Source organism: Rana temporaria, chromosome 12 (genome assembly GCF_905171775.1).
Source record: "Rana temporaria chromosome 12, aRanTem1.1, whole genome shotgun sequence".
Lineage (NCBI taxonomy): Eukaryota > Metazoa > Chordata > Amphibia > Anura > Ranidae > Rana > Rana temporaria.
Window position 1 is genome coordinate 132,379,745 of NC_053500.1, and position 17,031 is coordinate 132,396,775.

General features: G+C 44.5%; 1 protein-coding gene across 1 annotated transcript in view; it reads right to left on the bottom strand.

Annotated features, from left to right (window-relative positions):
* The window catches only part of TOM1L1 (target of myb1 like 1 membrane trafficking protein), a 194,372-nt gene extending 180,637 nt beyond the window's left edge, over positions 1-13,735 (bottom strand). Inside the window, exon 1 of the mRNA XM_040330746.1 lies at positions 13,281-13,735. The gene's annotated coding sequence lies outside the window, so the exon portion shown is untranslated. The remainder of the gene's footprint in view (positions 1-13,280) is intronic.
* Positions 13,736-17,031: the final 3,296 nt, after the last annotated feature.

Genomic DNA, 17,031 nt, shown 5'->3' on the forward strand with positions numbered 1-17,031 from the left:
AATAATAGAAAAATAATCTTTCATAAAAATGTCTTTGATATGTGAAGTGAAAAAAAGTCCAAAGCATGCAGCATGAACGTGTTCAATCTTCAAGGTGTTTGATTGACAAATGGCTGTGACAGATGGATAGAGTAAAGAATCACCACCAAACTTTTTATTTTCTATTGTAAAATATCAAGAATATTCTGAGCCAATCAGAGTGCTCCTTCCGCATTTCCCGAATATTCGCAATTATTTTGTATTGTAAAATATCAAGAATATTCTGAGCCAATCAGAGTGCTCCTTCCGCATTTGCCGAATATTCGCAATTATTTTGTATTGTAAAATATCACGAATATTCTGAGCCAATCAGAGTGCTCCTTCCGCATTTGCCGAATATTCGCAATTATTTTGTATTGTAAAATATCACGAATATTCTGAGCCAATCAGAGTGCTCCTACAGCATTTGTCGAAATTGCGCAATAAATATCGCATTCGCATGTTGCGATATTTCGATAAAATATCACGAATATTCTGAGCCAATCAGAGCGCTCCTCCAGCATTTCTCGAAATTGCGCAATAAATATCGCATTCGCATGTTGCGATATTTCGATAAAATATCACGAATATTCTGAGCCAATCAGAGTGCTCCTACCGCAGTTATCAAAAAATCGCAATTATTTTCGCATTCGCAATAGCGAAAAATCGCAATCATTTAATTTCGATAAAATATCACGAATATTCGAATTTAGCGAATATATCTCGAATATTCGAATATATATTCGAGATATATCGCGAAATCGAATATGGCATATTCTGCTCAACACTATTTATTAAAACAAATCCATCCGACAACAAATTCTGCAAAATTAAAGTGAATGTTAGGCTAGGTTCACACTGCTGCCAATTCAAAATCGCGGTAAAATCGCGATTTTACCGCGATTTCGCGGCTGCGTTTTTTCCACGATTTTGCCGCGATTGCCACTGAGCTCCAGACAACAGATCCACCCACAGAGTCTGCAGTTTTTCAGTTCTTATAACAAACAGAGGGGAGACATTTGACAGGTAAGGATACATGCAGAAGGCATCTACTATATATCCTTATAGATCAAAACTATGACAGTAGTTTAGAAAGGATGAGAGTGGGTTTACATCCACTTTAATGTGTAGCACTCTTTCAGTGGCACTGCGCGACTTCCTTCGCGAATGCAGCATTTTGAGGGGACACTGTGGAGCCTGTGTTCTGCTCCACCAGTTCAGCCATGATTTGCCACCTCATTCCCTGTGACAATGTAGAAAAGCCTTAAAGCGGAGGTTCACCCTAAAAACAATGGTCTAACATTACATTGTGCTCACTCTCTACATTGACAGTACGCTGATGTTTTTTAATTTGTTTGCCGTACATACCGTTGTATCGCTATTTTCCCCGCCGGCTTCCGGGTAGTGGCTCCCACGGGAGTGGGCGTTCCTACAGTATCTACAGGCTAAGTGATTGACGTGATGACAAAAGCTTCCCCCCCGGCGCATAAGGCGCATCACGTGTTGCCGAAAGAAGCCGAACTTCGGTGCGCAGGCGCCGTATAGCGCCGACTTGCAGTTCGGCTTTTTTCGGCAACTCGTGACGCGCCTTATGCGCCGGGGGGAAGCTTTTGTCATCACGTCAATCACTTAGCCTGTGCATAGGAACACCCACTCCCACGGGAGCCACTGCCGGGGAAAATAGCGATACAACAGTATGTACGGCAAAAAAAACAAACAACATCAGCGTACTGTCAATGTCGAGAGTGAGCACAATGTAATGTTAGACAATTGTTTTAAGGGTGAACCTCCGCATTAACTCAAACGCCTCGTACAGACGAAGGGACAGTCCGCTGAAAATGGTCCGCTGGACCGTTTTCAGCGGACATGTCCCCTCGGAGATTTCTGTCTGATGGTTGTACACACCATTAGACAGAAATCCGCGCGGACAGACAGCACGGTGACGTGTCAGCGGCGTCGCCACGACGATGATACAGCGACGTGCGCGACGCTGGAAGGTCAATGCTTCCACGCATACGTCAAAGTGATTTGACGCATGCGAGGGATGGCGGCCGGTCGGACATGTACGGTGAGTCTGTACAGACGACCGAACATGTCCTACAGACAATTCCAGCGGACATGTTTCTTAGCATGCTAAGAAACATGTCCGCTGCAAAACGGTCGGCTGGACAAATGTCCGCTGGAAACCTGTCCGGTCCACAGACCAGTTTCAGCAGACATGTTCGGTCGTCTGTACGAGGCCTAAAGGATTAGTATGCATTGTATAGGAATCGCCGGTTAACGCTCCACCTGCATTCCAGCTGACCGGAAATTACGTATCTCAAACACCACTAAATGCTGTTTTGTCAGCCAACGTTTGACGTCTTCAGCCTACGTCTGAACCCCTGAAGACATGAGACGTAGGTTGACGAAACGGCGTTGGGTGGTATTTAAGATATGTAATTTCCAGTCAGCTGGACATGGTTGAACTAGATGGAATTGTGTCTTTTTTCAACCTAACTATGTAAACGCCACGATATACCTGTGTATTGTTACTTATCCTGTCTATCCCTTTATGACTAAAGTGTCCCCATCTTCTGATGCACCATGTCACAAAGATCCAATCATCTCACCACTGGTCACTGTACTCCAATGGCCTCCACAGTCACCACATCTCATCCAATTGAGCACCCTTGGGTGTGTGATGCCATCATGTCACTATGGACCAAAATCTCTGAGGAATGTTTCCAACACCTTGTTGAAACTATGCCACCAAGAATGAAGGCAGTTTTGAAGGCAAAGTGGGGTCTAGCAAGGTGTACCCAATAAAGTGGCTGGTGAGTTTAGATGTGATACCTACCTATAGTAGACATTCCCTTTAATGTTGCCTACATACCAAATAACGTCCAGCCTGTCAGAATATAAATAGCACAATATACTTGTATATTTATTGTTCATTTAAAGCAGAGAGACTTTGCACTGCAGAATACAGAACACCAATAAAAAATCTGTGCCGTTCCAACATGAAAGAATCAGCAGAATCAAAGTCACGGACAAGAGTAAAATAACAAAGACCCGGGTCATGGCTTTGTGAACAATCATGTAGACAGTAACTCAGCAGCTTGTTCACAGCTCAGTAAGCGCTTAAGATTATACTGCATCCAGTTCGGAGAAAGTACATACACTATACACTTTGAAAAATAAAAGCAATATGGATGACAGAGCAAACCTTTCACAGACAAGAGAGATTTTTAAAAAGAGGATGCCATCAAAATCCAGAATCTGTCAGCATGCATAGGGCCAGATCCACGTAGGAGAGCGCATCTTTGTGCGGGCGTAACGTATCCTATTTACATTACGCCTCCGCAACTTTGACAGGCAAGTGCAGTATTCACGAAGCAAAGTTGCGGCGGCGTAGCGTAAATAGGCCGGCGTAAGCCCGCCTAATTCAAATGTGGAAGATGTGGGCGTGTGTTATGTAAATTTATTGTGACCCCACGTAAATTACGCTTTTTATGCGCCGTCCGTGAAAGTATCCCAGTGCGCATGCTCCAAATTAACCCGCAAAAAGCCAATGCTTTCGACGTGAACGTAAATGACAAAAGGGGGGGGGGGGGAAATCAAAAAAATGAACCTAAAACGTACTAATTACAGAGAGTTTATTCAGCTTAGGCAGTATATAACAAATTGAAAATACTACACTAAACCTTCTATTCAGCCTCTAAAATATTATATACCGTATATACTCGAGTATAAGCCGACCCAAATATAAGCCGAGGCACCTAATTTTACCACAAAAAACTGGGAAAACGTATTGACTCGAGTATAAGCCTAGGGTGTCCATATGCATGCCTCACTTTGCCTCACTGTATCCATGTGCATGCCTCACTGTGCCCATGCCTCACTGTGCCCATGCCTCACTGTGCCCATGCCTCACTGTGCCCATGACTAGACTGACGTTTAACATGGGAGTCTATGGAAGGGGTGCCCGGCTTTGAATAATCGGTGCTCCCCAGCAGTATGTCCCTCAGACAACAAACTTTGCACACTTGTAGAGGAGAAATTAAGCTACATGTGTTTCAAGTTTTGGATCCAGGGGACCTACAACCGGCCAGTACGGGGTCCCCAATGTCACCAGAGAAATTACCGTTTAACATGGGAGTCTATGGAAGGGGTGCCCGGTTTTCAAAAGTTAGTGCTCCCTGGCTGTAGGTCCCCCGGACATCAAACTTTGCACACTTGTAGAGGAGTGGGGCTACATGTGTGCCAAGTTTGGGGTCCTACGGTCAGTCGGTACTGGGCCCCCAAAGTCCAGGAGATCAGGCGCAAAAAGGTGACTCAAGTATGAGCCGAGGGGTGCTGAAAAACTCGGCTTATACTCGAGTATATACGGTATGCTGTTTTGAAAAATCAATATAAAGTAAAAATACTGCTGAAAAAGTACTTGTGGGTTTATTAACCAATCATGTTTTGCATATTATTTTTTTTATTTGTGTATATGGGGCCACCATGACTAGAGGTGTATCATTTGTGTTAAAAGGTGTCCTTTCTGATATATAAATATTGGGAGGTATGGAGAAGTATTAAGGAACTTCCGGAGGAGACCAGAATTATAGGGCCAGATCCACAAACGAGATACGACGGCGTATCTACTGATACGCCGTCGTATCTCTGTTTCTAACTATGCGACTGATTCATAGAATCAGTTACGCATAGCTAGCCCTAAGATCCGACAGGTGTAATTGAATTACACTGTCGGATCTTAAGGAAGCAATTCTAGGCCGGCCGCTAGGTGGCGAGGCCATTGCGGCCGGCGTAGAATATGCAAATTAAGACTTACGGCGATCCCCGAACGGCCCGTCGATCTAAATCTACGTAGTTTCCGTCGGGTTACGCAGCGTAAAACTAGGGCTGAGCCCTAATTCTCCTAAGCCATGTTAAGTATGGCCGTCGTTCCCGCGTCGAAATTTAAACATCAACGTCGTTTGCGTAAGACGTCCGTGACTGGCGCTGGACGACATTTAGGTTAACGTCTAAGCAAATGACGTTGGTGCGACGTCAGTTAGCGCAATGCACGTCGGGTAATTTTACAGACGGAGCATGCGCAGTACGTCCGGCGCGGGAGCGCGCCTAATTTAAATGGGACTCGCCCCATTCGATTGGGCCCGACTTGCACCGGACGGATTTAAGTTACACCGCTGCAAATTTCCAGGTAAGTGCTTTGTGGATCGGGCACTAACTTGGAAAAATTGCGGCGGTGTAACTTAAATCGGGAAAGTTAAGTTGCGCCCGGGCTACGTGGATCTGGCCCATAGACCCTCCTGGGGTGGGCAGAATCCATTTTTTGTTGAAGGACAGAAGCCCCCCCTTACCAAGAGTAGAGTTACAAGTGGCACAATTTGGCTAGGTTACAATAACACCTATGCAAAGAAATGCTAAATATTTGGGTACCTATTCTTTGAGGAGCTGAATATCCTGATTATACCTACACCTGCACATGAAAGCAAATATAGCAAATGGTATACCCCCCCATGAATTAGTCATGACTAAAACCATTACCTTTCTCAGGAAAAAAGCTACCAAGTGATACTTTGCTTCGTCCCCCCAAAGTGTCACAATTTACATATTTGTTGGCGCAGCGTGACACTTTCCGCGTGAATTTAAAATGTGTTTCCACACATAACACTTTAATAAAACATAATTTTAATGTAATTTTCACAAGAAAATGTTTTATTAATGTCAACATGACCAGTAAAATGATTAATGGTCACAATGTAGCAGCAAGATTACGGCACCTTTATAAACTTTAAAATTAAGTTTGTAGTCATTTATTTTAATGGGCGCTGTACGAAAGATGGAATTCCAAATGGACGATTTCTTGCCTTAAAGTGGACCTGTCCTTATATAAAATGAAACCAAGTGTATTTTGTGCGTGTACTCGAGAGAGGAGCCGGACTTCAGGAGTTGGGAGTAGGCAGGCCTCCCCCAGAGGCAATCTGCCACCTTTCTCCATGCCCCGGCTGGCAATGGTGGGTGTGTGAGGGGGTCCTTCCACACAGCCCGCCCTACCTGCTCCGCTTTGAAGCCCAATGGGGCAGAGGGACTCCCTATAAGAGAGTGAGAGGATCTAGCCCGCTCAACCAGCCCCGTTAGTCCTTCCCCTCTCTTTTTAGAGACCGCGTGGTCAAAGTGCGTGCATGTTAACACAATTTCGAGTGCGTGTAAGTGTGGTGGTTTTTGTGGGAGGGGGGTGGGCGTACTAAGCGCAGGCTTACCTCGCATAGCACACCCACCGGGAGCCGTGCTGAGACCACCAAACTCAATTCACTAAATGAAACCAAGTGTATGCTGGAATGGCGGAACAGCCAGTGCTGGGTTTGGCAGATCACAGGCCAGGCAGCCCTCCGCAGAATCACACAAGTTGGTGTGTTAAAGGCAATGGCAGTCGCCAATCTATACTATAATGTGTGTTTGGTAATAGCATGGATGTCACACCACTTCTCAAAACCGAGCTGGTAATATTCCCCCCTACCCTTGATACCTGTGCCCCCCCCCCCCCCATGCTAGCCGTGCCCCCCTCCATGACTTTTCTATCAAAATCAATAATGCAACCATCAATCCCTTCCCTCACTCCAGGGTACTAGGTGTAATCTACACCTACACCTAATCTACACCCACACCTACCTACATCTACACTCTGACCTGTCCTTTCAGCCCCAAATCCAATCGTTGTCAAAAGCTTGTAGACTTCACCTCTGTAACATCTCTAAGGCTGCATTCACACCTAGGCGTTTTCACGCCCGCCGCTATTGCAGCCTGCAATACGCTGGAGGGGTGATTGTACATTGTCGGCTATGGAGATGGTTCACATCTCCACGCTGAACGCCGAAACGCCTGAAGCTCAAAACAAGTCCCGGACCCTTTTTTTCGGGCGGCTTCGGCGTTCGGGCATAGCCGACAATGTTAAAATCACCCCTCCAGCAAAAAACAAGGCTAAAAACGACACGTTTTGTCGCCGCAAATCGCAGGACAAAACGCCTATTTTATGTCGCCGCATATCGCCTACCCAAAGGTGTGAATGCAGCCTAAAATTCGCCCCTTTTTAACAAATAAAAACCACAAAGCTCCTCATTCACTCCTTTGTTATCTCTCGCCTTGACTATTGCAACTCCCTTCTCATTGGCCTCCCTCTCCGTAGGCTATCCCCTCTTCAGTCTATTATGGATGCTGTTGCCAGACTTATCTATCTTACCAAACGCTCAGTGTCTTCCACGCCTCTCCACCAATCCCTATACTGGCTTTCCGATCAACAAACTAAATTCAAAATACTAACAATTCACAACTCTGCCCGGAGCTACATCACCAAACTTGTCTCCAAGTATCACCCAAACCGCCCTCTCCACCCCTTGTAGGACCTCCTACTCAAGTTCCCTTGTCTCCTCCTCCCATGCTTGTCTCCATGATTTCTCCAGAGCCTCTGAGTTTGCAGCTGCGAACCCCCATAGCCTAGTGTTGCCAACTTTCCGGATTGAAATTTACCGACACGACACCCAAGATTTACCGGCATTTCCAAAAGTTACAATTTTAAGTGCAAATTTCAGTATTTAGGCTACAAATACAATATGTAATTAGCAATGTGATTAAGGCCTCGTTCACATCAAACGTGGCTTTAACCACTTAAGCCCCGGACCAAAATGCAGGTAAAGGACCAGGCTCCTTTTTGCGATTCGGGACTGCGTCGCTTTAACTGATAATTGCGCGGTCGTGCGACGTGGCTCCCAAACAAAATTAGCGTCCTTTTTTCCCCACAAATAGAGCTTTCTTTTGGTGGTATTTGATCACCCCTGCGGTTTTTATTTTTTGTTATAAACAAAAATAGAGCGACAAATTTGAAAAAAATTCAATATTTTTTACTTTTTGCTATAATAAATATCCCCCCCCCCCCCCCCAAAAAAAAAAAATATTTTTCCTCAGTTTAGGCCGATACGTATTCTTCTACCTATTTTTGGTAAAAAAATAAAAATAAAAAAAAAAATTTGCAAAAAGCATTTATCGGTTGTTTGCGCAAAATTTATAGCGTTTACAAAATAGTTTTATTGCATTTTTATAAAAAAAAAATTTTTTTTTTTACTACTAATGGCGGCGATCAGCAATTTTTTTCGTGACTGACATTATGGCGGACACTTCGCACTATTTTGACACATTTTTGGGACCATTGTCATTTTCACAGCAAAAAATGCATTCTTTATTATGGAAATGACAGTTGCAGTTTGGGAGTTAACCACAGGGGGCGCTGAAGGGGTTAGGTTTCACCTAGTGTGTGTTTACAACTGTAGGGGGGTGTGGCTGTAGGAGTGACGTCATTGATTGTGTCTCCCTATAAAGGGGATGACACAATCGATGCAGCCGCCACAGTGAAGCACGGGAAAGCCGTGTTTACAAGCGCCTAGCTCTCCCCGTTCTTCAGTTCCGGGGAGCGATCGTGGGGTCCCAGCGGCGATGGGGTCCGCGGGTCACGGAGCTTTGGACCGGGTCGCGGGTGCGCCCGCGACCCACGGCTGGGTAGATGGACAGGACGTGCCGGTACGTCCATCTGCCCAGCCGTGCCAATCTGCCGACGTATATGTACAGGCGGCAGTCCTTAAAATCATTCAACTTCATCTAAACACGATTTCAAAGCTGCATTTCTTCACCGGCACGTAGGAGCTCATTAACTTTGAGCCAATAAGGTGTAGTAGCAAGCAGTAGGTTTTCTGGTAATGAGGAAAACTAAAGGTGTCTATACACAGTGTTTAAAGTAAGTTCAGTAAAGATTTCCTAAGGTAGAGATGTCTGTGTACAGTGTTCCAGTGAAATTGTGGTAAAGGACTTGTAAAGGTTGGGCAATTGCCCTCTCACTAACGACCAGGCTGATACAAAGTCTTCCGGACAGTAGCTTAGGTAGCGACACTCATGCAGCGGATCCGTTGTATCGATCTCCCGATGTGAAGCTCAGTACACAGGTTGGCAGGCGACCAGAGTGGTGCTCGATGGATATCAGATGAACAGCAAACCAAGCTAGGCCCTTCTCATCTGGGTTGGAATGTGGTATAACCGCGTGGTAAGCGACCACTCTCTCTATGCACGAAGAGGTCCCCCCCAGGAGGAAGAGAGCTCCCCACAGACTTGCTTCTTTTATAGCTACTCCAAGGAATCTCCCAGGAATCTCCCTGATGGTAGCAAAGATCCCTGGAATATGTAGTCCAATCGCATAATCATGCAACGCCATTTTTAATCTGAGGAACTACTTATCCCACAATCCCTTTTGTCTGGCTCACAAATATGATGTCAATTGATAACACTGAGCACTAGGACATGCGATGCATTGAAATCACTATACTTTACGGTTGTAGTACATATTGCTACACTTGCATCGGGGCCCTGAAGGTTCTAGTTATGTCTCTCCCTTCAGTTAATCTTTTACCACTTCCATCAGCTCATTCCCCACAGTTACGACCTTTTGTATTATATTAGATTGTAAGCTCTTCTGAGCAGGGCTTAATCCTCTTGTTTTGTATTCTAACTGTATTGTCTCCCTTTTATATTGTAAAGTGCTATGTAAACTGTTGGCGCTATATAAATCAGGAATAATAATAATAATAATAATAATAATAAAAAAGTTTAAAGCAGAGTTCCACCCAAAAGTGGAACTTCCACTTTAATAAAAAGGGGGAGAGAGTATGGGATTCCCGCCTGATATTAAATAGTGTAGTACTCACCGATATTGTCGGGGGGTGCAATCCAAATAACAATTAGTGTTGAGCAGAATACGCCATATTTCGATATATCACGAATATATAGCCGAATATTCGAGAAATATTTGCTAAATTCGAATATTCGTGATATTTTATCGAAATGAAATGTTTGTGAAATTTCGCTATTGCGAATGCGAAAATAATTGCGAAATTTCGACAACTGCGGTAGGAGCACTCTGATTGGCTCTGATGCAAAAGAAGGGCGGAGAAAATAATCGCGCAATATTCCTATTGCCGAATATTCGCATTGCGAATATTCGGCAATATAAAATGATCGCTTCAGCTACTCGGCCCAAGGTCTCTAATCATACCAGCAATGCTTTTAGACGTCGATGGAGATCTCTAGGATGTGATCTGTTATAAAAATAAAATTGAAAAAATCCGAATATTCGGAATAGCGAATATTGACCGCGAAATTCGAAATATTCGCGAATACTCGAACATGCCATATTCGAGCCGAATATTCGCAATACGAATATTCGTGAGCAACACTAATAACAATGTAACACAATAGTAAAAAATAAAACAGACTGCTGCACACCCTTAAGAGTTAGCTACAAAAATTATTTTATTCGAATAGATATCAAAAAAGACACATGTATGTCAGGTATAAATACACAGGTCCCCTAAATATGGTGGACCTACCCAGAAATGGTCCCACTGGATACCCACTCAAAGAACGGTGTGAAGCATATGCTTCAGTGTAATTCTCCCTGCTTGTTTTAGTTATATTGTGTGTATTAGAGGTAAAAAGGGTTCATGTGTTACAGGCTGATTGAGATGTTAATGACCCTTCTTCAGCCAGCTCCCTAGTTCAAATGGTAATTGATTTATTGTGTGTGTGAAGGAGACCGGCCTTAGAGCCGGTTCACACTAGGGCAACACGACTTCCAGCACGACTTTCAGAGGCGACTCCGACACGACTTGAACATGAACCACAGGGCGATCTGGGGCGATTTACAACACAACTTGAAGTCGTCTCCAGGACAGGAGACTTTCCAGTGGCCAATAAAACAACAATCAGCTCTGGGAGAGGGAGGGGGAGGGAGGGGGGCAGGAGAGATTTGCCTGAGAAATGTATGTTATCTTCCTGGAAAGTAGCTTCAGATAAGACAGTGATCAGACTTCTGAGGCGACTTCCATTGAAATCAATGGGTACAAATCGCCTACAAGTCGGATTGAAGTAGTACAGGAACCTTTTCTGAAGTCGGATCGCCTTGAGTCGTGTGTATTAACACAGCTCCCATTCACTTCCATTGTTTTTCTCTACAGCGCGACTTGGGACGACTTGAGGCGACATGAAGTCGGATCGCAAGTCGCCCCAGTGTGAACCGGCTCTAACTGTTTACAATGATTAGATAAGTGGTATGTTAATTATTCTGATTGCTTCATTGTGGTCAGGCTGTTACAACTAGTATTTAACTCCACTGATGTCATTATCTAAAGAAAATGTGTTTTCAGACTCGGCTCCATCGTGTCTGCCTAATCATCTGTATGGAAACCCCAGTGTGAGGGGGGGTCGGAGATTTGTCATTGTAACAGTTTTGGAAATGACATATAAGCTGTGTGTTATAACATTAAAGTCTGTCTTGTTCTAGCAGTAAGCCTGGACTAATGTGTGGCTTAATGGGCGATCTCAGGAATATTCCTCCTAGTGGAATATTGGGGTGATGTTTGTATGGAAGAAGGGAATCTTTGACGGGGATATCATACCGATACCGTCACAAACGGCAAATACCAGTAACTAATACTAGATCATCCAAAAGGAGACCAGAGTCTACAATCAACGCCTCCACACAACAAGCAGAGAAACCCCCCCCCCCCCCCCAACAAAGAAGCACACAGGAGCCCCAAATGTTAGCAATTTCCTGATAATTCCTCACAAATAGCAGTGGTTCCCTGTAAATCACAGGTGAAGAAATCCACTAGCTAGATGATGGGATATCACATGGATGGATACCTGAATGAGACATGAAAAAAATCCACTAACTAGTGGTAAAAGGTAGCACTGTTCCAATGGAAACAAATGATGGAAAAAAAAAAAAAAAAAAAAAAAGGGGGTTCTGAGCCTAATAGCTCACTGAAGGAAGTCCTCCCGTGGAATTCGCCGTTTCGGGCTTAATATTATTTCCTTATAGATATAATTTCATTGATGAATAGATGTAAAGAAAACATTCAGATAATAAACCAACAGAGACACTGTGATGATGATCTCCACCATCGGATTCACTTAACCACTTGAATACCGGCCGCATGTAAAATGACGGCTTCACAGTGGCTCTGGAAACTCAACAGGACGTCAATTGACGTCCTGGATTCCTCTGGCCACTGGGGGGCGCCCCCCCCCCCCCCGAGATGCCGATGCGCGTGCCTGGCGGTCGCGATGTCCGCCAGGCACCCACGATCAGCAGGGACGTGGAGCTCTGTGTGTAAACACAGAGCTCCACGTCCTGTCAGGGAGAGAGGAGACCGATCTGTGTCTCTTGTACATAGGGACACAGATTGGTTACCTCCCCCAGTCACCCCCCTCCCCCCACAGTTAGAACACACCCAGGCTACACATTTAACCCCTTCCTCACCCCCTAGTGTTAACCCCTTCAATGCCAGTCACATTTATACAGTAATTAGTGCATATTTATAGCACTGATCGCAGTATAAATGTGAATGGCGCCAAAAATGTGTCAAAAGTGTCCGCCATAATGTCGCAGTCCCAAAAAAAAAAAAAAATAAAAAATAAAAAAAAAAAAAAAAAAACGCAGTAAAAAAATTAAAATATATTAATATTAATAATAATAATAATAATAATAATAATAATAATAATAATAATAATAATAATAATAATATTATTATTAATTCTGTCCCATATTTTGTAAGCGCTTATTGCGATTTTTTTTTTATATTTTTTTTTTTTTTTACCAAAAATATGTAGAAGAATACGTATCGACCTAAACGGAGAAAAAAAATTTGGGAAAAAAAAAAAAAATTTGGCTATTTATTATAGCAACAAGTAAAAAATATTGATTTTTTTTTCAAAATTGTTGCTTTTTTTGTTTTATAGCGCAAAAAATAAAAACCGCAGAGGTGATCAAATACCACCAAAAGAAAGCTCTATTTGTGGGGGAAAAAAGGACGCCAATTTTGTTTGGGAGCCACGTCGCACGACCGCGCAATTGTCAGTTAAAGCGACGCAGTGTCGGAAGCTGAAATTTCACCTGGTCAGGAGGGGGGGGGGGGGGTATATGTGCCCGGTATGGAAGTGGTTAACATATATATTGCCGTGGACAGGTTCCCATAGTAGGTGGGTAAAGTCCATTCAGAGCATCAGAGCAAGTATGTCCATATAGCGCTTATTTATCCTATTGGCAGCTCATATTCCATGAGATTGTGTCTGCAAGTATGGATGGATAATTGGTGCTCAGCCCTGCAATATGGTAGGTGACAGTCTTGTAGCAAAAATTCCTCAGCAGTATTAGTGCTGGGTTTACTCACGATTCTGCTGTCATTCGTAGCTCAAAGTAGTAGCTATTCCATCCAATCACGCACTGCTCAAAAGGGATTGCAGCCGAGCCATCCATGTGAGCACTTAGACAGAAGCTGAAGCGCTGCTCCTCAAAAGCGGCAATATCCGGTGAATCAGTATGATAATATCCAAGTATAGGACAATAGTAGTGCCGTATCTTCTGATAGTGAATAGTTGGTTACAATGTCCAGAAAAATTAAAGATTATTCGGTCTCCAGAAGCAATGGCTGAAAACCAAGCATTGTAATTGTCCTCATAGTGTGCTGTTCAAGTCTCCATAGGATATCCTATAGATAGTGATGTAGCGGCTCCAGGTGTAAATTACCGAGCTAGGAAAACAAAACCTTGAGGCTGAAGTGTACATGGGGGGGGTCCCTGTTCCCCAAGAGTTTACATGTTTCGTGGGCATCGGAACTTCTTCAGAACTGGGGAGCTATGGATCAATGCTTCCTATAAAAAAGGGAGCCAGAGCTATCTGTAATCAACCAAAATGTCATTCAGGTGTATCCAACCCATTGTCTGCTTAACCATTTCATAAAATACCTGAAGCTCAACAAATTCAATTTAGCCTAGGTTCACACTGCTGCGAATTAAAAATCGCGGTAAAATGCGCGATTTTACCGCGATTTCACGGCCACGATTTTGCCGCGATTTCGGCCGCAATTTAATGTAAATCGCGGCCCGAAATCGCAAAAAGTAGTACAGGAACTACTTTTTGAAATCGCAGATGCGGCGTCGCACTGATTAGGAGAGTGCCATTTCCGACAATTGCTGCCGATTTGAGATGCGATTTGACATGTCAAATCGCATCTCAAATCGTTCCAAATCGTACCCAGTGTGAACCAGGGCTAAAGACTAACATTTAAAAACCCATAACCAAAATAAACAGTGTTTGTGTGCGCTGCCCCATACAATACATAGAAACTTTCTCCTTATAGGAGTACATTCATATGGTGCATCCACATATCTATATGACATGTGCTCATTAACCACTAGCCGACCGCGCACCGTCATTATACGGCGGCAGGTCGGCTCTCCTGGGCGAGAGCCCGTAGCTATACGGCCCGCCGGCGACTCCCGTGCGTGTGCCCGGTGGGCTCGATCGCCGCCGGGCACACGCGATCGCTCGTTACAGAGCGGGGACAGGGAGCTGTGTGTGTAAACACACAGCTCTCGGTCCTGTCGGGGGGGAAATGCTGATATTCTGTTCATACAATGTATGAACAGAGGATCAGTGTTTCCCCTAGTGAGGCCACCCCCCCCCCCCCCCCCACAGTAAGAACACACCCAGGGAACAGGGGCGGACTGACCATTGAGTCACTCGGGCATTGCCCGAGGGCCCCATGCCACTAGGGGGCCCCATCAGGGTTGTCAGGCTCAGTAAAACCAGGGACAGTGCGTAAAAATCTGTGTTTTTTTACATCTGTCCCTGATATGTCCGAAACTGACATGCTTTTGATGTGAAAATACAGAGATTTTGCTGCCCCGCCTCTGCACTGGCGTGGTGGCCATCTCGAAGCCCGGGGGCCCCATAATCTTCTATTGCCCGGGGGCCCCATGAGTTGTCAGTCCGCCCCTGCCAGGGAACATACTTAACCCCTTCCCCGCCCCCTAGTGTTAACACCTTCACTGCCAGTGGCATTATTATAGTAATCCAATGCATTTTTATAGCACGGATCGCTATAAAAATGCCAATGGTCCCAAAAATGTGTCAAAAGTGTCCGAAGTGTCTGCCATAATGTCGCAGTACCGAAAAAAAATCGCTGATCGCCGCCATTACTAGTAAAAAAAAAAATATTAATAAAAATGCCATAAAAATACCCCCTATTTTGTAAACGCTATAACTTTTGCGCAAACCAATCAATAAACGTGTATTGCGATTTTTTTTTTACGAAAAATATGTAGACGAATACGTATCGGCCTAAACTGAGGAAAAAAAATGTTTTTTTATATATTTTTGGGGGATATTTATTATAGCAAAAAGTAAAAAATATTCATTTTTTTCAAAATTGTCGCTCTATTTTTGTTTATAGCGCAAAAAATAAAAACCGCAGAGGTGATGAAATACCACCAAAAGAAAGCTCTATTTGTGGGGAAAAAAGGACGGCAATTTTGTTTGGGAGCCACGTCGCACGACCGCGCAATTGTCAGTTAAAGTGGCGCAGTCCCGAATCGCAAAAAGTGCTCTGGTCTTTGGGCAGCAATATGGTCCGGGGGTTAAGTGGTTAATTATATCCAGAACAATCACTGTTTTTAACCGATGATAGTTGTGAGCTTATCCATATCAGATAGCTTCTCCACACACCATACAATCCGCATTGCATGGTCCAATCAAAACGGCAGTATAGTTGCAATGTCCAATTGCAACTAATACTGCCCGCTGTATAGGACAGAGGGGGATGGAGGCAGGGGGAGATTGGAGACAGGGGGAGATTAGAGGCAGGGGGAGATTGTGGCACCGCAAAGGGGGATGGCGGCAGGGGGCCCTTATTATATCGAAAATAACAAAAATATGTTTTTTTACCTTAATATCTACCTTAAATCACATTGCTATTTGCCTAACATACTTGTTTGTAGCCTAATAGGTAGATTCAGGTAGAGTTAGGCCGACTTATCCCTAGATAATTTGGCCTAACTCAGAATCTACGCCGACGTATGTTTAAGCGTATGCTCAAACAGAGATACGCTTAAACATATCTAAGATAGGACGGCTTGCGCCGTTCTAACTTAGGCCCCGTACACACGGGAGGATTTATCCGCGGATACGGTCCAGCGGACCGTTTCCACGGATAAATCCTCTCGAGGATTTGCGCGGATTTTGATGCGATGGAGTGTACTCACCATCGAATCGAAATCCGCGCCGAAATCCTCTGGCGATGATGTGTCGCGCCGCCGCCGCGATGATGCGGCGACGTGTGCGACGCAGTCATATAAGGAATTCCACGCATGCGTCGAATCATTACGACGCATGCGGGGGATCCCTTTGGACGGATTGATCCGGTGAGTCTGTACAGACCAGTGGATCAATCCGTTGGGATGGATTCCAGCGGATAGATTTGAAGACATGTCTTCAAATACTTATCTGCTGGAAATCCATCGCATGGGAGAAAAATCCGCGGAAACAGATCCGCTGGATTGTACACACAATAGAATCTATCCGATGAAACCCATTCGCTGGGATTTTTCAGCGGATGGATTCTATCGTGTGTATGGGGCCTTAGGTTGCAATATTTTGGATGGCCGCTAGGTGGCGCTTCCATTGCGGCCGGCGTAGAATATGTAAATGAGTTTATACGCCGATTCACGAGCGTACGCCTGGCCGCCGTAGTCGATTTACGCCGTTTCCGTAAGGCCTTAGGAGGCCTAAAGTTATTCCACCTATTAGGTGGAATAACAATGTTAAAGTATGGCCGCTGTTCCCGCCGCAAGGTTCACATTTTTAACGTCGTTTGCGTAAGTCGTCCGCGAATCGGGATTTACGTCGTTTACGTCCACGTCAAAATCAATAGTCCCGTGCGGCGTACGTGACCGCAATGCACACTGGGAAATGTAGCCGCCCGGCGCATGCGCAGTGAGAAAAAAAACGTCAAAAACTTGAGGTCAAGCCTCATTACCATGAAACACGCCCCCCTCCAAGTCATTTGAATTCGGCGCCCTTACGCCCGCCCGCTTTAGGCTACGCCGCCGTATATTAGCAGGCAAGTATATTGAGAATCATTA